General features: G+C 44.1%; 1 pseudogene; it reads left to right on the plus strand.

Annotated features, from left to right (window-relative positions):
- Positions 1–19,186: 19,186 nt before the first annotated feature.
- LOC121850756 lies at positions 19,187–19,315 on the plus strand (annotated as a pseudogene).
- Positions 19,316–19,632: the final 317 nt, after the last annotated feature.

Raw genomic sequence — 19,632 nt, forward strand, 5'->3', positions numbered from 1 at the left:
ACAGCTGCCAGCGGAGAGCAATATATCTTTCACTGACTGCTTTTATCCAACACCCATTCACACACATATTTTATTAGAAGCCACTTCATAACAATCTACAGGAGCATGAACTCTAGGTTTTCATTCCCCTCCCTAGTATACATTGGCTGAGGCAAACTGATTAGGTCCTTTACTGGTGCCCAAGGTGAGATCAGGGTGACTGCACAAAAAAGATATCCAACATGAGACTTTCCTTGTGCGTATGGCTCAGAGCCACAGACAATAGATCAGAAAATATTCTCTGAATGGTTAAGTTCTTAATAATGTTGGGGTACAGAGACATCTAGGGCGTGTAGATACAGAGATCTTTATAGGGGTGCTTGTAGAAAAAGGAAAATGGGATTCTGGACCTTTATTTACATAGGGGCATTGAATACAAAGATTTACAAAGTGTGTATAGCACAGAAACAGGCCACTCAACATACTCCACCCGAGTCTCTACCCAGTGATTACTCCCTCCCATACACTTCTAAATAATAATAATTTGGTCACTAAATCCACGACTATTTTTGGGACAGTACTGTGCGCAATTGGCTGTAGCGTTTCGCCCATAAAATACACAGTCAAATCACTTTACAGCATATCATGTGAAGCCCTTTGAGACGTCTCGAAGACGGGATAAGGCTCTATATCAAATGCAAGGACTATTATTATTATTATTGTCATCCAGTCGATGTTCACATTCTTATTGGGAAGCGTGCATTGTGTACTTTTATACTGTCGTTACACCACATGGAGGAAATAGCCGAGCACAGTATGGTTAATGGGGCTATTTCCTCCTCTTCACATTTTGGCTGATCCAATTATTCTTTAATCCCTGCGCAGCAATGATTTCATTAAATGTTATGATAAACATAAATAACAAAAGAAAACTCCAAAGAAAGTTCCAGCAAGTCAACGGGAGACCCACCCAGTCATGTGCTGGATTGTATATTTAGAAATCCTTTTCTGAATTGCTCTTATACTAATCCCCATTATAGCCACTTGGTGCTCGCTTTTTCTACCAGTTTCATTGTTTTCCAACTCACCCTTTTAACACTTCAATCCTGATCCTTTCTCAGTTTATCTGTCTATAATCTTTCTATCTGTATTTTTGCTGCATCCCAGATAACAATAATAACAATAATAATCCTTGCAGTTGATATAGCGCCTTTCACGTCGGAAGGACGTCCCAAAGCGCTGGACGGAGTACAGCATTTCAGATCCTAGATGGGGGTTGGGGGGGAGAAGGGAGGGGAGGGGAGGGGAAGAGCGGTGGCCGATGGCATGGTTGAAGAGGAGGGTCTTCAGGCAGGACTTGAAGGAGGCTAAGGAAGGGCGAAGTGAGTGACTGGGGGATGGAATTCCAGAGATTGGGGGCAGAGTGACTGAAGGGTCTCCCGCCAATGGTGGGGCGGGTGGGTCGGGGGACGTGGAGCAGCCAAAGCCGGCTGAGCGGAGGGAGTGGGCAGGTTGATAGGGGGTTAGGAGGTCGCAGAGGTAGGGTACAGCGAGGCCATGGAGGGCTTTGTATGTGAAGACCAGGATCTTGAACTGGATCCTCTGAAGGATAGGGAGCCAATGGAGTCGGGGTAGAGTGGCGGAGATGGGGTCACAGAGTTTGGTGCAGGAGAGTACATGGGCTGCAGAGTTCTGGATTTTCTGCAGCCTGTCGAGGGAGGAGTTGGGAAGGCCGACAAGCAGGGTGTTTGCATAAAAAATATACATTTCAAAGTCTCGGATCTTTGCTTGTTTTTCTTATTCTTCTTTACCTTGCTCCAATCCTCTATCATTTTTGTCCCTGCCTCTGGCCATCTGTCTCTTGGATCTCACTGCAACTTCTCCCCTGACCTATTGAATGTATTTTGCCCATTGATAGGTAGGCCTTGGTTTAATAGCTTTTCCGAAGGACAACACCTCTGACATTGTAATGCTCCCCCAGCATTGCACTGGAGTGTCAGATTAGACTATCAACTCTTTTTTTTTACCCACTGCAGTTGGGTAGCCTTAGATCACTAGGCTAATAATCAGTGATTTCTGCCAAGACTCCTTACCAAGACTCCTTACCAAGACTCCTTAACAAGGAGTTTGCCTAACAGTAAATTGGAACCCAGTTGTTAGTTGATTGGCGGATCGCTTTCCGGGAGTTAATAATCCCTCCAAAAGAAAAATAAATTGGTCATTCAATCAACAACTGTTTGTGAGACACTGCTCTGCGCAATTGGCTGCTGTGTTTGGTCCACAAAATATACACTTAATTCACTTTACAGTATATTTTGTGAAGGGCTTTGCGATGTGTCAACAACATGATAAGGCACTCTATCAAATGCAAGGATTATTATCATTGTTCAATTCAGATCCCAACAACTCGCTCACAGAGGAAGAATGCTCACTTGGATGGCTACTTGAGTGCTTGGTGAGAAATCGGCCAGCATGAAGCTGACCACTGGTGAGAAATCAAGAGGAGCGGAGTGGGAAATAATCAAGTTTTTTTTAAAAAAAGTCCTTTGGACAATAATTATGAAAAAATATGAATAATGCATGCAATAAAACTCAGGTGGATTACACTGGTGAAGGTACAGATGCAGCTAAATATTCAGAACGAATTCAATCCATATGCCGCCATCACATATGCAGCAATTCGATCTCCATCGGCAGTTCACACTGCACACTGTGACTGGATGTTTCTTGTTGTTGTGGTGTCCTGAAAAAGGGACCAGGATAACTGAATAAAGCCTTTGTGGAATAATGCCCAGATCTATCGGAGTTGCGCTGTTTAAACGGTGATAGAAATAATTTCTCGACTCGTTTTAACGAAATGCGAAGGCGAATAAGGGATGTTATTGCACTGAAATGGGTGACTGGACCATGAATGGTCAAACAGCATGTGATGAAGGCCTATAAACAAGGACAGCACTCTGATTTATGCCCGATTGTCAATGCTGAAATACTATCAATCACATGAGATGAATTTATTCCTGTGCATGAGATTAAATCATGACATTGCTCCAGGTCAACCATCAGTATTGACTGAAATACAAGGAAAATCAAGGATTCTGAATCGCAGAAGCTGCAGTATCTTCCCCAGAACTTTTGGAATAAAGACACAACAGAATTAATGTACCAAAAATATACATTTCCAAAATGTAATATATTGGTCCCAGAAAAGAAATGTGCTAAATAACCATATTTTCTATCATTTCTGGTGAACGTTTATGCACACATTCAACTCTAGATAAATGTGCACCAGAGTCAAACACAATTTAAAAAACAATCAAGGAACTCCAATGCACCAAATCACATCAATTCAGAAGGGTTGAGCACCAAGTGGATATAAAATAGTGTCCAAATGGATGTTTTCCTTTAAAAAAATCTGACACAGTCGACCAGGCCATCCTCCTCCATCGGCTCACTTCCCTCATCTAACCGCACTTGCATGGTTCGAGTCCTACTTAACCAACCGCCTCCATTTCATCTCAGCAAATGGTTCCTCCTCCCACCCCCGCCCGGTGACCTGCAGGGTACCCCAGGGCTCCATCCTTGGCCATCTTCTTCTCCTTATCTATATGCTCCCTCTGGGTGATGTCACCGCAGACACTGGGTAAAGTTCCACATGTATGCGGATGACACACAAATCTACTTTGCCTCCTCCAGTATCAGCTCCAGGATCCCCCAATGTTCCATCAGCTTGTCCGGCAGACATCATGCCTGGATAAGTGTAAACTTCCTGTAACTGAATACGGACAAGACGGAAGCCAGACTCCTTGGCTCCCGTCAACGTCTTCACTCCTGCAGATCTAACCTCCTCAACCTCCCTGGCCTCTCCTTCATACTCACCAAACCATTGCGCAACGAGGGGTCCGGTTCGACTCTCAGCTGTCCTTTCTCCTCCACATCCGTTCCATGACCAGGGCTTCTTCTTCTACCTTTGCCACATTGCCCGCCTCTGACTGTACCTTACCGCAAATGCAGCTGAAACCCTTGTGCATGTGTTTGTCACCTCCCGCCTGGATTACTCCAATCCACTCCTCGCCGGTCTCCCCAGCTACCACCATTCACAAGATCAGCTCATTCAAAACTCTGCCGCCCGCGTACTGACCTGAAACAAACTCCCTACCCACATCTCACCAATTCTGGCCCTGGCTCCACTAGCTCCCCATCACCAAACGGATGGACTTCAAGATCCTCTCACTCTCGTGTTCAAATCCCTTCACTCTCTGGCACCTCTGAGACTCTAGCCTGCATGGAGGACGTTATATAAGTCAAGTTGTTGTTGTCGTATATTTGGTGTCTTTGATGCTCTCATAGTGAGGCATCTGATTGTCGTTGATCTCAAAGATTGTTCCTCCCATCACAGGATCAAGCTGGGTTTTAAATGATTCCAGTGTCCTGGTCCCAACCACCCTTTGCGGCAACCTGTTTTAGTCGTTAATTATCCTTTAGGTAAAAAAAAATTGTGTTATCTGTCAGGAAATTGCACTTTGCAACTCTATAACTATATCCGCTTGTTCTACTGTTCTACTGTCTTGTTGCATCCTAAAGTATAGAACTGGGTTTACTTTTTGAATCCCATTTAAAAAGCTATACATTTCTACAAGGTCCCCTCCGAGTCATCTTCTCTCAAGACAGTCTCTCAAGACAAGCTGTAGCTTGTCTCGAAGCTCATTCATCGAACCCGAGGATCATCATCATTGCCGTCCTCTGCACTCCCTACAGGGTCTTGACTCGATGCTTTTAATAATGCCACCAATCTTGCAAACGTCAGATTTCTTTAATAAGATGTTTCGGTTTGGATTTAGAGCATGACCGATTCAATGGTGGGTGAAATGCTGATCACAATCACTGACACAGTCTACAGGAAATTTGATCGAAACAGGTTTGTGCGGGAATCACACATCCACTTAATTATTGGTCTGTCATTCAATACCTCAGCTACACATTTCCATTCTTGTCTTGTATCAGGAGGAAAATCGTCAAGCTCACCTTGCACCGTAAATAATTCATACCCAGGAAAGCACACCCAGTGAACGAGATGTCTATTTATAAAGATTCAGCTGGGTCACATTGTTGACGGTGAAAAGGGAACATTTCGCCATAGAGTTAGAAAACAAAAAAGAGGTTCCAAACATTATACTGACCTACGATCCATCTTATGCTGTGATTATTAAAAGTCACAATCAAAGCCCCCCCACTGCCTCTCCACCCACCGAACAGAATCATCATTAATGCTTTGTTTCGTATAAGAAATTTCTGTAAAATTCCCAAAGTACACACCTGCATCCTGTTAGTTAGGGGGTCGGGGAAAGTAAACAATTGTTCTAAGAGCGGCCTTTGTCCTTTAGCAACTCTTCTGAAATTCTTTCCATGCTTTGGAATAAATGATAGATGACCTTCCTGGCAACGCAGACTCGTAGAAAAATACAGGGTGTTCTTCTGCAGACAATGACATCAGGATCCAGTTTGTGTAAGAATCTCACAATATTGTTTATACGTTCCTGAGATTACGCATTTGCTTCTATGGTGTTCCCTCTTGGGAGTGAAAGTGCACGTTTTTGATGGTTGTGGAATTTCTTGTTTTTGTCAGGCAAACAGATTTCACTGCGTGCCTTTCGAAGGTCATGCGCTACCATTTCGAACAATGCTGCTTCAAATGGAAGTATTTCTATAAATAATTATGAACGCTAGTCGAGCAGTTGAAAATGAACCTTGTGTTCAGTCTTTCTTTCCATGCAAAGTTACCGGGTAATTAAACTGAAGAACAGTAGTACCAGATAGGGCACAGATTACTGGAGTAGGACACAGAGTACCAGAGTAATACAGGGGAAGATATTCTTATCACCTTCTCAATTAAGTGGGAACTTGGTATCCAATTCAATCCGAATCATGAGCACTTGTTCTATATTTGGAGGAGTTCTCTTCTTTTTCACATCCCTCTCACGCTCTTGTACCTGATATAGTACGTGTTTGTCAGGTGCATTGTCGGTCCTGAAAGTAGAAGGAAATGTTCTTGGCTTGATAACTTCTTTTCTTAATAACTCTGCTGATTACCAGGCCAATAATGAATATTCAAAGGCATCAACAACCATCGCCAAGGCACCTCTTGTGATGTGGCTCATCCCGCCTACAGCTCTGGAACATAGGACTGAATGCACAGGAGGACAAGATCAGAAATTCCTCAGCCTGCTGTGTTACACAGAAAATACAGTCAGTCTGCATTTTGTAAATCGTGTGTGATTTCTCTATTTGTGAAGGACAGTATGATGTATAACAACTTGACCCCCGAGACAGGGAAAACACAAAGAATACCTTGGTTCTTTGATGTTTAAGCCTTTCTTTGAAGGTGATTGAGGTAGAGATGGCCTTCTTAAACATGTCATTAGAACGCTAGATGTCATTTTCTCCAAGGAATCACGTCATTGCTTTCAACAAGACGGTTTGCTCAGATCCCAGTTTCAGAAGGTACCAGCTGAAGAAGTAACCAAAGTAGCTATGTTCCAAAAATCTACTGTGTAAGAAGCTCTCACATCCCCTTAGTACCACAGAGGCTACAAACCACTGGTACATGCACGTTTCATGTGGTACTGATTTGGCTTTCAAGAAACATCAAAGAGCAATTTCAGGTTTCTGATCAAGTCCCAGTACATTCCTGGGAAATTTATATCCAGTTACTTCATGGGCACTGTAGTGTTTGATATTCCATTTGCGTCGATCGTAAAATACACCAATGATTGAGAACAAAAATGACCAAATTCAAACGTGTTGATGAAATCCTGCCAATACAGGTGCTTTTGCCATTTGCAGTGGAGTTATACGGCAAGTTAGACAAGAAGGCAAAGAACTTATTCCACAAATGCACTAACAGTATTGTTTGAAGCACACACAAGCAGCATCCAAAGAAAACAATAGCTCGGGGTTTGCTTTGCTCTCAATGTAGATTAAAGTTGCGATGTCTCATCAATAAGTGGATGGAATCTTCTTAAAAGACATGAAAGGAATGATAGTTAGCCTGCTCTTTACTCCGACTTCACTTTCTGCAGAATTGCATGAACTTACAGCATGGAAACAGGCTATTCAGCCTAATTAATTTGTGCCAGTGTTTATACTCCACAAGCCTTCACATATCCTAATTCATTCTATTGCCTTCTCTTTCATCTATGCATCAAGTTACCTCTTAAATGCATTGGTGCTTTCTGCTTCAACCACTGCTGCCGGCTGTGAGGTTTTGTAATGGTCTGACACTCAAAATGGGACCAATCAGGCAAAATAGGAATAGTGCCACAACACCAAACATGAGCTTGTCCTCCTGAAATTGGTCCGAGAGCTGCTATAGATCTTCAGCAAAAAAGCTACCAAGCCAGGGGCATCTTTAGCCACTTCAGGAATACATTTCCTAGTTCTATTTTGGAAGATTATTGAAGTCCTTGTGCGAAGGCAGTGACGTTAAAACTGATCAACTCTTGTTGCCACAAGGTGGAGTGGGGTCTGCCATGTATAGAAAAGTACATTCAAAACATTCAGTATATTGAAATAATCATTTACCCCCCAAAAAAATTAAATAATATTGGATGAAAAATGACCATTTTTCATGCACTGATCTCTGTGTTGGAAGGACAGGAGTCCTGGAGCTCAGGGGTTAGAGCACTCACTCTCACAAGCGAGAGACCGAGGTTCGATTCCCGGGCAGGGCGAAACACTGGGCACGTTCCCTTACTCCACACACCTCTGTTTACCTACAACAACATCAACAACAACAAGATTCCATTTATAGAGCGCCTTTCACGTCGGGAGGACGTCCCAAAGCGCTGGACAGTTGGGTCAGGACCCGAGCATTGGGGGTGAAATGATCAGGGTGAGGGGAGGGAAGGGAGGGAGCGAGGAGGGGGGAAATGGTGAGGGTGAGGGGAGGGAAGGGAGGGAGCGAGGAGGGGGAAATGGTGAGGGTGAGGGGAGGGAAGGGAGGGAGTGAGGAGGGGGGAAATGGTCAGGGTGAGGGGAGGGAAGGGAGGGAGCGAGGAGGGGGGAAATGGTGAGGGTGAGGGGAGGGAAGGGAGGGAGCGAGGAGGGGGGAAATGGTCAGGGTGAGGGAGGGAAGGGAGGGGCGAGGAGGGGAAGAGAGTCGAGAGGGAACTGAAGGCACGGTCAAAGAGAAAGGTCTTGAGACCGGCCTTGAAGGAGGAAAGGGAGGAAGCGGCGAAGGCACTGGGGGATGGAGTTCCAGAGCCTCGCGGCTGAGAGGCTGAAGGCCCGGCCACCGATGGTAGGGCAGTTGGGGCGGGGGATGTGGAGCAGACCGGAGCCAGAGGAACGGAGGGTACGGGCAGGCAGGTAGGGGGATAGTAGGTCGGAGAGGAAGGAGAGAGCGAGGCCGTGAATGGCCTTGTAGGCGAGGATGAGGATCTTGAATTCGAGCGGCAAATAGGAACCTGGTAGTTAGTGGATCGCTTTTCCGAGGGTGATGATTTCTTCAAAAAAATAAAATAATATATTGGGGACTGTTTGTGGGACGCTGCTGTGCATAATTGGCTGCTGCGTTTCGCCCCACACAAAATATGCAGTCAATTCACTTTACGGTATATTTTGTGAAGGGCTCTGAGACGTCGCGAGGATGCGATAAGGCGCAATATCAAATGCAAGGATTATGATTCTGTTTTGGAATGATTATCTCCAGTAGAAATCCTGACAAAATATGGTTTGCCGTCGTGCAGAATGACTCAACCATCACCCAGGCTGAGACCAGGTAACTCCACACACACCAGAGCTTAACCCGAAGACCTTCTGCTCTGAACGGTACAACACACATCATGACACCCCGGATGAAATAATAATAATCGTCCAATTTGATATAGAGCCTTATCACATCTTCGAGACGTCTCAAAGCGCTTCACAGAATATACCGTAAAGTGGAGTGACTGTTTATTTTGTGGGCGCAACGTGACAGCCAATTGCGCACAGCCACGCAAAAGGTGGTGAGTGAACCGCAACTGCACTTGAACCCTCAGCCATTTCCGAGGTAAGTCTAGGAAGTCCTGAGGAAATATTTTCTTTTGATTCCATTTCTAAGAAAAAGTTTTTTTTTAAAAAAACACTTTTTTTTGTGTTTTTGGGGTAGTCAGCCCCGGGATTGACCCCCTCGGATTCTCTAAGGTTCCAGCCAGAGCTGCAAGGCCGGGTAATAAGGGAGCGATTGGGAGGCAAGCAGTGAATGAGAAAGAGATCCAAGATTGAGGATCGCTGGGATACGGGGAAAAACAAACAAACACAAAATACATCTTCATTATTAGATTTCCAGGACACAGGAGAGGAGACTGATTTGAACAGTAAATGATGCCCCTGGGATTTCCCTTCCCTTTCAGCATCCAAATGAAATCTGGATTGTGCTAAGAGGCCATAGCAACTAAAGCATTCCAGGACCATCTGCTAACTAAAAGTATCATGAGATTATTCCGTGTTTAGCGATGGTATGGATGTTGCAGCAATTTTGAACAGTATTATCAACATGAGTCAATTTGTTTTGAACTTAAGAATTAAACGAAGATAATAATAACTGTAATGATAATAATAAAAATAATCCTTGCATTTGATATAGCGCTTTTCACGGCTTCTCGATGTCTCAAAGCGCTTCACAGAATAGACTGCAAAGTGAATTGACTGTATATTTGTGGGCAAAACGCGGCAGCCAATTGCGCACAGCAGCGTCCCCACAAACAGTCATGGATTTAAATGACCAATTAATTTATTATTGATTTTTGTTTGAGAGATTATTATCAGACGTGTGGAGTGAGGAAACTTGCCCAAGGTTTCACCCTGCCAATTGCAAGTAATATTTAAATTTATTGGTGGAACCCGGTAGCTTTGTGGTTAGAGCACTCGCCTCGCAAGCGAGAGAAAGACCTGGGTTTGGTTACCGGCAGGGCAAAACGTTGGGCAAGTTTCCTCCCTCTACTCCTCTATCTCACCCCCTCTCCATTCATAATCCCACCTAAAAACCTACTTCTTCAACTGTGTCTATAGTCACCTCTCCTTCCTCCCTTGCTCGATATCTGACACGGCCCCTGTATACCGCTCTGAGATGTTATCCGAAGTGAAAGGCGCTATATAAATTCAAGTTATTATTCTTGCTGTGTTTGCCTACAAATACACAGTCACTACACTTGATAATAATTACCTGTGAAGCTCCTTGAGGTATGTTTTGACCTGATGGTGCCATATGAAGTGCACAGAAATTAGTTCACGTTATATTAGTTATAACATTCATCTGAAAAAGCAGCCAGTGGAAAAGATAATGCGATATTAATTTCACAGCGCATTTGGCACAGCACATGGGCTCTGTGTGGTAAAGGAATTGTCGAGAACTTAACAGACGTACAGTTTTTGATGTTGTATTTATCCTGTGAGTCAACCACTGTGTTTCTATTGCCTTTAGTGCAATGGAGTACCTTGAAGCTGCCAGATTTGATGGCTTCAGTGATGTCTTTGGTGGGATCTGACTGTTCAATTAAAACATGAAATATGATTGCTGTTAACACGAATGCTGACCATGGTCAGAAATGGGAAGCAGAATATTTGAAAGCCCCGACCTGTCCCTTACAGGATTTGCAGTTGAACCTCACTATGATGAGTTTCCTTACTCCACACAGAGCCTAATAATAATCCCTCCAAAACCAAAAACAATAATAAATTGGTCATTTTCAATCTACGACTGTTTGTGGGACATTGCTGTGCGCAATTGGCTGCAGCGTTTGCCCACAAATATATAGTCAATTCACTTTACAGTGTGTTCCGTGAAGCGCTTTGGGACGTCCTCCCGACGTGAAAAGCGCTATATCAAATGCAAGGATTATTATTATTATTATTATTATGGAGGGCATTGAAGGTGAGGACCAGGATCTTGAACCTCTGTGTGATGGGAAGCTGGTGGAGTCGAGCGAGGATGGGAGTGATGGTAATGAGGTTTACACTTTGGGAGTGGGGGAAATTTGAAAGATTGATCAGGATACGAAAAACAATAAAATCATTGAAATGTAAGACCCAGTAGGAGCCATTTGACCCATTGTAGTAGTATTGCTGTTTGCCTCTCCATTGAAGCCATCCATTCAAACCCCAACTCCTTGCTTCTTCCCCATGTAATGCACATTTGTCTCTGGAGACAAACTTATAGTGCAGAAGCGATGCCGATACCATCAAAGTTCTGCTCTTTCTAAAACGAGGTAATGCTATTTAATTTATCCTGTATCAACTGACTGATTCAGTCATTTCCTTACTTTTTATTAGCTTTCTCCTCTCCGTTGTGGGGAGCAGATGGCGTCTAATTAAATTCTGCCTCCCAACAATTCCAGCTTCTCCTCCAGTGTGGTCAGAGTTTTACTTTCTCTGCTCTGAATATAAATGATTTTACTTTCATTCCTGCAGGATCCTTTTTCCAATCCTCGTGCCGCTGCTGTTTGCTGGAATGCTCTCCCTTGTCCTCAGTCCATTTCCTTGTTGTGCAGTTAACCCTTTGCTTCCTGCGTTTTTCGCTTGAACACGATTCCTGTTTAAGTAGCAGAAGGAGGCCATTCAGCCCATCGAGTCCGCACCAACTCTCATAGCAAGCACAAGTGCTGGTGGCTGCAACTTTTGACCCAGACCTCGACAGTACACCTATAATGACAGCTGATGGACTGGCTTATTCTTTATTGCGCTGCATTAGTATTTTCATGTACTGTTATGTTTGTACTCTGAGGATAAACTGACTTCTTCAAGGAGCAGGTGGTAATTATGACAACCAAGTGCACAGCCACCCTAGCGCTTTTAACATCACGGCTGTTTTTGTTGGCCTGTCACCACTTTTATTTTAGCGAACCATTTTCTTTTCTCCCGTGCGTTTACAGCAGTGGAGAGGTTTTGCTCTGTCACCGCTCTGAAGTAGCCCAGCTTTTTTTCCTGGTTCTGCCTCTCTGTGGCTGGTCAATTTAGTCACTTTAGTTCCATAAAAACTTTGGTTCGTTTTTATTGTTTTGAAGCTTTATAAATCTACAATAATAACAAACGGTCTTGCCAAGAGAAAGAGCTGGATCCTGGGACTTTACAAACAGATGTGTGGCGAAGTGAGCAATTCACTCTTTCTTCAAAGGGAGGGAGCAGTGTTCACATCAGCAACAACTTGCATTTATGTCACGACCTCCACATATAGCATACAGTCTTGGCATGCCTCACTATGGCGTGGTTGGACCGTGAGCAAGGAAGAGAGGTGGGGCAGGTAAGGAGGAGCGATGAGCATTGGTGAGGTTGAAGAGATAGGTGTAAGGCAGAAGTTAAAGACTGAGGAACACAGGAACAAGAATAGGTCATTCAGCCCCAATAATAGTAATAATTTGGTCACTCAATCCACGACTGTTTGTGAGACCTGCTGTGCACAATTGGCTCCTGCATTTTCCCAATTGAGGATTGGACATGTTGGGAGAGGCATGGAGGTGAACGATTTGAAGATCAGGATGAAGATGTTGAAGTTGATCTATGCTTTAGATGTTCCACCTATGGGGTGAGAATTCTCACCCTGACAACCCAGTGGCACACGACAACACCCTCAAAGAAAAAATGGACTTTCCACCCCCTTATTCCAACAATACTTTTGCTCTAATGTTCCCAAACACCCATGCACTTGATGGTGCTCTCTGGTTTTGTCTTTGGGAAAAAGACTTTTAATGTTATGCGTGAGTGTAAGTAAGTTGCTCAGCAGGAAAAAATGTACAATTGAGTTTAATGAGTACAGGATAGGTTTGTGGTATTTTGTATTAAGTTCATGTACTTCTGCCAGTGAAATTGCCCGGTAAGAATTGTAATGTGTTTTGCCTTTCTGCTCCATCTTCCTTATCGTGTAAATTTCATACATTCAACACTCAGGCTCAGTAGTGAAAAGGATTCCTAACAGAGCTTTGTATTAAAATTTTTCAAGCTATCCAAAGTACTGCCGTTGATTTATGCTAACTAGAAGATGAATATTGAGTTGTTAAACTGATCCATTAAGAGCAATAATTACAGACAGAACATGTTCGCACGTTTCAGGGAGTTTCTTAGATTGGGTTTGATACCATCACCCGGAATTGGTTGGCTGAAGGCAAAGATTTGCAAAGATTTACAAAGGATGTACAGCACGGAAACATTGCACTCGTTCCAACCAGTTCATGCTGGTGTTTATTCTCCATGTGAGTTTCCATTCTCCATACTCCCTCCCATACCTTTCTGTATCCCTCTCCCTCATGTGAAGGTCTAGCTTCCTTTTGAATGTACCTACACTATCTGATGATTCAACCATTGCTTTGGGCAGCAAGTTCCACAACTGTTGGTGCACATGGATTTAAAATATCTTTCCTCTGAGTATCAGATAAAATTAATGATTATACTTTGGGATATCTTAATTCTGATCAAGCGGCAATGTTTGCTTGGCTGAATGAAAGCAAAACTGCTGCTAAATGTTGATCAGTGTTGTGCTTCAGGTGTTGTCCTTCACCAGCGCTGAGATAATTGAGCTGGAGAAACCTTGTAGGACTCAGAAAGGATAAGAGTGAGAGAACAAGTGGGAAGAAATTAACATCCGTCAAGGCTTTTAATATAGGCATAGTTGGTTCCAGGGAGGTGGGGGTGGGGGGTGTGGCGGGGGGGGGGGGGGGGAGGAATCCTCCTAATCAGCTCCTGTTAACCCTGCAAGCCAAAGCGCTATCTGGTCAGGTGTCCTAGCTGGACAAGCAGCGGGACAGAGAGTGTTCTTAATAGCAAGATAAGTGGCTTTAGCTTGTTAACATGTAGTCTGTGGTCCCCAAGCCTCGGCTCTCGTCAAACCCACTGAATACTCTCTAGAAATAGAAAAACAGTAACTGGACTACTGAGAGCGCCACAGAGAATTGACTCGATTCCATCACTGAGATGCCAAGCATGTTACCTTGGTGAAAACTCAACCCCAAGGAGACCCTGCTTTCCTCACCCTCCCCCAGGAGGACATTCACTAGTTTGTGCCCCTTTAAATTAACTGTCCTCAAGCATCAAAGCTATTAAAACAATTCCCTGATGAATTGTGGTGTCTGAGGTAAACCATTTGACCCTTTCTGTGTACAGGAGTCAGTCCAAGGAGGAACTGAAAGTTCATTGACTTGGTAAACTTCCTGCAGATGTACTTTCTTTTTTATGTCTTCATTTCTTTGTAAGTGGAGCAATGTGAAATGCGGAATTAGTCATTCATTGCACAATACTGATAGATGAGTAACTCGCAGTAATCCCCATATGAGTCACTAGATCCTCTTTTTTGTAAGTCACTGGCAATTACAATGATAATTGTTTTTGGACAGCAAGTTATTTATAAAGACCAGTCAAAATCAGCTTTTATGTTTTGGTTGATCTATTTTCCCTTTCAAATAGTACAAACCTCAACAATGATACTTAAACACGGGGGTAAATCAGAATCAAGTCTGATCCTGTCTTCACCTGGCATCCGCAGACACACTCCTTTCAGCAGGAATTCCTGGAATGCAAGAGAGGTCCGTGACTGACTTTCCCCTCTCTAACTCAGGTCACAAAAGACACTTGGACCTCCTTGACTACTTATTCAGACGAGACCAGGAAACTCAGCACAGACTGGGATTTGATCGTAGGACTTGGGATCATTTGTGTCAGCTTGGTTTATGGGTACACTCTCGCCTCTGGGCAAGAAGGTTGTGGGTTCAAATTCCACATCGGGATTTGAACCCACAGGGTCTAAGCTGACACTCCAATGCAGCACTGGGGGGGGGTTGTTGCACTGTTGGAGGTGACGTCCTTCAGATGAAATGTTAAACCGAAGTCCTGTCTGCCTGTTGAAGATCCCATGGCGCCATTTGAAAAGAGAAGGGAGTTTCTACCGGTGTTCTGGCCAACAATCCCCCAAATAAAATTGGTCACTCACTCTATGGCTGTGGCATTTGTGCTCTCGCGTTTGCCTATAAATACTGTCACTCCATTTCAAGGAAAATCCTGTGAAGCATTTCAGATGTTCTTCCGATGTGCTAAGGCACTATTCTAAATGCAAGGATTATTATTATTATTATTATTGTTATTATCTGTATGGTTCAGTGCAGCACCAATTTCTTACTAGGCTAAAAGTGGAGGCGTAGTAACTGTGTTCAATGACAATGCGTGTCAACAAACTATTCTGTAGAGGACTAATATTCCCTTCCTCGGCCAGGACACTGAAGCCAGTTCTACAGCCCTAATGCAATAGAGGTTGATGCCAGGTTGTTCTGTAGAGACTGAAATTTAGGACCTTCCCAAATGGAATGTCTCGGTTACTGCAATAAATTAATAAAATATTATACTTGTGCTTAATGTAGCGCTTCAAATGTTGAGAAATCTTTCAAAGTGATTCATTGGTAATTTCTGTCAAGCGTAGTGAATATATTTGTTGGAGCTGTCTCCCTAAATCCTTGCTCTCTCCCTTCCTGCTTTCAAAATACTGCTAAAAACCTATCTCTCTGACTGCACCTTTGGCCTTTTCCAGTCGATCTGCCATCTTGTCTCGTCAAGACATCCTCCTATGTAGAAGGTGCTATGTAAATGTAAGTTGTGTTATCCTCCATACCTCAGGCACTGACAGCATCACCATCTAAGGATACACACTCTACCTTACTAAGCCAGTCCGGGATTGACGTCTTGTTTGACTGTCACAGCTATATTGCTTGGATACTGTCAATGTCTTCACTCCTGCGGATCTAAACTCCTCAACCTCCCTGGGCTCTCCCTCAGACTCACCAAACCAGTGCGCAATTTAGGTGCCTGGTTGGTCCCCCGACTGTCCTTCCTCCCCCACATCCGGTTCCTGTCCAGGACCGCTTTCTTCCACCTTCGCCACATTTCCCGCCTCTGACCGTACCTTACCCCAAATGCAGCTGAAACCCTCGTGCACGCGTTTGTCACCTCCCGCCTGGATTACTCAAACGCACTCCTCGCCGATCTCCCCAACTCCACCATTCACAAGATCAGCTCATTCAGAACTCTGCCGCCCGCGTACTGATCTGGAACAAACTCCCTACCCACATCTCACCAGTTCTGGCCCTGGCTCCACTGGCTCCCCATCACAGAATGGATCGACTTCAAGATCCTCTCACTCTCGTGTTCAAATCCCTTCACTCTCTGGTACCTCCCTCCCTCTCCGACCTCCTCACTCCCCAAGCCACCACCTGACGCCGGCCTCAACTGGCACCGGCTCCTTCTTCTCCCTCACACCCTCCGCCCCACAATTGGAGGTCGTGCTTTCAGCTGCTATGCCCCACAACTCTGGAACACTTTCCCTCAATCTCTCCGCCTTGCCCCCTTTCTCCCCTCTTTCAAAGCCCACCCGAAAACTTTCCTGTTTGGCCGTGTTTACAGCCACCTTCCACCCTCCCCACTCCCCCTTCCCCCAGCTCGAAGTCAGGCTCTGCCACTTTTAAGAGCTCTGAGACACTACTCTACATGGAGGACGTTATATAAGCGCAAGCTGTTGTTCTTGAGGTTGATGTCATTCATCCCTTTCCCTGTACATCATATAATTAGTAAGCAATAAAGCTGAAATAGATTTATCCATGTGCACATAAAAATTGTTTTCTCATTTCAGAATGCAGCAAGTATTTTACTGCCTTTGCTTCAATAAACTGAAATTAACAAGCGTCAAGTATCGGAACTAAAAATATGCAACCTACAGTTGAACCTTGCTGAGGTCACAGTGCCCATGGACATACATCAACTCTTCTCCAGAAATTTCCTAAGCCATGTATTGTGCTGTACAATTGTGCGGCCTTTCATTCCGTACCAGACAGACCTATCTTGTTTTCTGTTTCTTCGCTTAATTGAAACAAGAACAGTGTTGTTTTCAATTATCAGCAGCCCTCAATAGCTGGGTCCTCGTATAGTCTGTTATGTTGCGTTCATCCTGTGAGTGGATGTCAGTTGCGAGTCTCTAACACTATCCATACTGCCTGAGTCCTCCTGTTTGGCTGTGGTCTGAGAATTTCTGATGGAGAATCGCATCCTATCAGTTGGATCTCAGGCAATGCGACTAACACCACTTCAGGAAGTATCCTCAGAAATAGAATGGTTTACACAGAATACATGCAGTGGGTTCAAAGGCAGCCTGGCCTCACTCCTCTGAGGTCCAGTCAATGCTCCCAAGACCATCCTTGTTCAGTCTGAGATCTTTGGGAACATTACCGTGGAGAATATTTATCTGGATCTGGATTTACTTTTCAGCTTTTCAGAGCATCCAGAATTTGGCAAATTCTTAATCACACTTCTTTATTTTTGAAACTGATTTTTCTGTAAGTTCCTTTCTCTGAAAACCAAGAAACCCCTTTTCCAAAATAAGACTGAATTCAACAATCAGCCACGTTCAGGATCCTGTGAAACGTTAGATAAATATAGTCAATGTAGACCCAGACACTATTTCCCCCCATAGAAAACATCAAAGTGCAGCTGTTGTAGAACCATCATCAATGGCGAGACCTCATGAAATCTTGAGAAGCGGAGAGAAAGGTGAAGGTTGAGGTAGTTGCTACAGCAACTGGTCCATAGTTTGCAGCAGCAAAGGGAAATCGATTGGTTTATGCCACTTAGCGTAACAAGCGTAATGGTACTGTGGTTCACTGCCACCTGCAGTGAAAGAGAAGGTTAAGGTCTTTTACTTTCGACAAATCCAATACTTTTGGGTTATTATAGCTGCAACAGCATCACAGCCTATAAAGATAATCACAAAGTAATTAATCTGTCTCTTCTCTTACTCCCTCTAGAATAAGCCTCCATACCGACTGCACCTGGTAAAATAGATTACAAAATTTGCAGCTACCAACAACATCTCACAAAGAAAGCCTAACGGATTGCCAGGTGAGCTGTGAGATGCAAAGCCAAACTGGCTCTGATTTCCCAGCCATGTGTTAACTGGATCTGGTTTGTCACAACTCCTCAATTCCCAGCCTTCAGTAATTCTTGGATATTCAGTGACGAAAGGAAGAAGGACACATTAGGTGTCACTCTGCAACACTCTGTCTACATCAGAAGGTTGGAGGTTCAAGCCCTAAGTCAGGACTTTGGATGAGGTATCCAAGAATATCTGTTCAGATGAATGATAAAGATCCCATGGCACTATTTGAATTATTGTTCATTGATTGCATAGAGCTTTACATAATAGCATTACCTTTGTTCCTTTCTCAAAAAATATTGGTAAACATGTCAGGAAATAGACTTCATTTAGTCAGTTTTGTGACGGGTGATGTTGAAACACTACGTGTAGGCCAAAAAATAATCTTGAATCATGGATTCCATGAAATGAATTTGCAGGGGGATGGGGTCGGGGTGGGTGGGTTGGTATAGAATAAGAGGCTATATCAAATGGAAGTGTTTTCCTTTGTAAAGACTGTGCATATGTGGAGCGATTAAAGGCTCTTCCATGCATGTTCACGACCATTTTCACGAGAGAAAGGTAAGCATCCCAGCTCTTTGTAACACAATGCACGCAGGATCCCAATGAATTATCGGGGGTGTGAGGAGTGGGATAAATTGTAATCTACTATCAGTCAGTGTGGAATGTGTGAAACTGTAGATGACAGTGGAGCCTCAACATCAACAACATCAATATTTCTCTCATAAAACACAGTCAGTCTACTTTACAGAATATCCTGTGAACCGTCTTGTCAACATGATAAGGTACTACATCAAATGCAAGGATTATTTTATTTTTATTATCAGTGACAACTTTGCATTGATGTGGTGCTTTTCCCAGAGCGAGGATGTCTCGAAGAAGATAACTGAATTGGGACGTTTGTTGTAATACAGTGTTTGGGATCCATAAAATCTGCGTTCACTGAGTGATATGCCAGCTGGCCAGTTCATTCCACACCCGGGCAAGTTTCTACACTTAAAATGTCCGACTTCAAGCTCAGCAGGTTCCTACCGATCTTGCCGCATGTGTGCAAAACACAAACTGACATCAGCAGCGACCTGACAATCCCGAAATTGGCCGTCTCTTCAGCCTGGAAAGCTAGAATGGCTAATACTGACAAATAGAAAGGAAGTGAGCGGATTGGCGACACGACATGCGTGTGGAGAGAATAGGATCCGCAATGTGACGACATTAGAGCCAAATTAGCGCCAAAAGAAAACACGCTATAGTGGGGCCACACTGAGTGTATGCATTATTTCGCAGCCTTTTGGCTAAGATCAAGTGTAGTATCTGTTCTTATCATTTACTCGTTGGGATACTTGCCTGCTAGAAAGATGTCCTGTTGAGATTCGCTATTGTACAGCGTCACGACCAAATTTTCCCACAATCACGCGTTTCCCATGGTGATGCTCTCGGCAGGAGCTCTGCTTGCGGCCCGCTTTTGGCTGGGATCAGGAATGCAGTCGTTCCGACCTGAGAAGTTTGATCCGCCCTCACAGTGGAGGGAGGAAGCGGAGATACTGGAAGACGGGGCTTCACTTGAGAACTTGCTCGCTGCCAGGTTTACCCGGCAGGAGAGGCGATCAACTGACTTGCTTTGGTATTAGGTATCAGGTCCGCCTTGTCCTTTGACGATTTGGGGCCTAGGGGGTTTGGATGGGGTGGAGGGGATGCGTGTTGTCTCCAGGACAACCCTC

Source organism: Callorhinchus milii, unplaced genomic scaffold (assembly GCF_018977255.1).
Source record: "Callorhinchus milii isolate IMCB2004 unplaced genomic scaffold, IMCB_Cmil_1.0 Scaffold1, whole genome shotgun sequence".
Lineage (NCBI taxonomy): Eukaryota > Metazoa > Chordata > Chondrichthyes > Chimaeriformes > Callorhinchidae > Callorhinchus > Callorhinchus milii.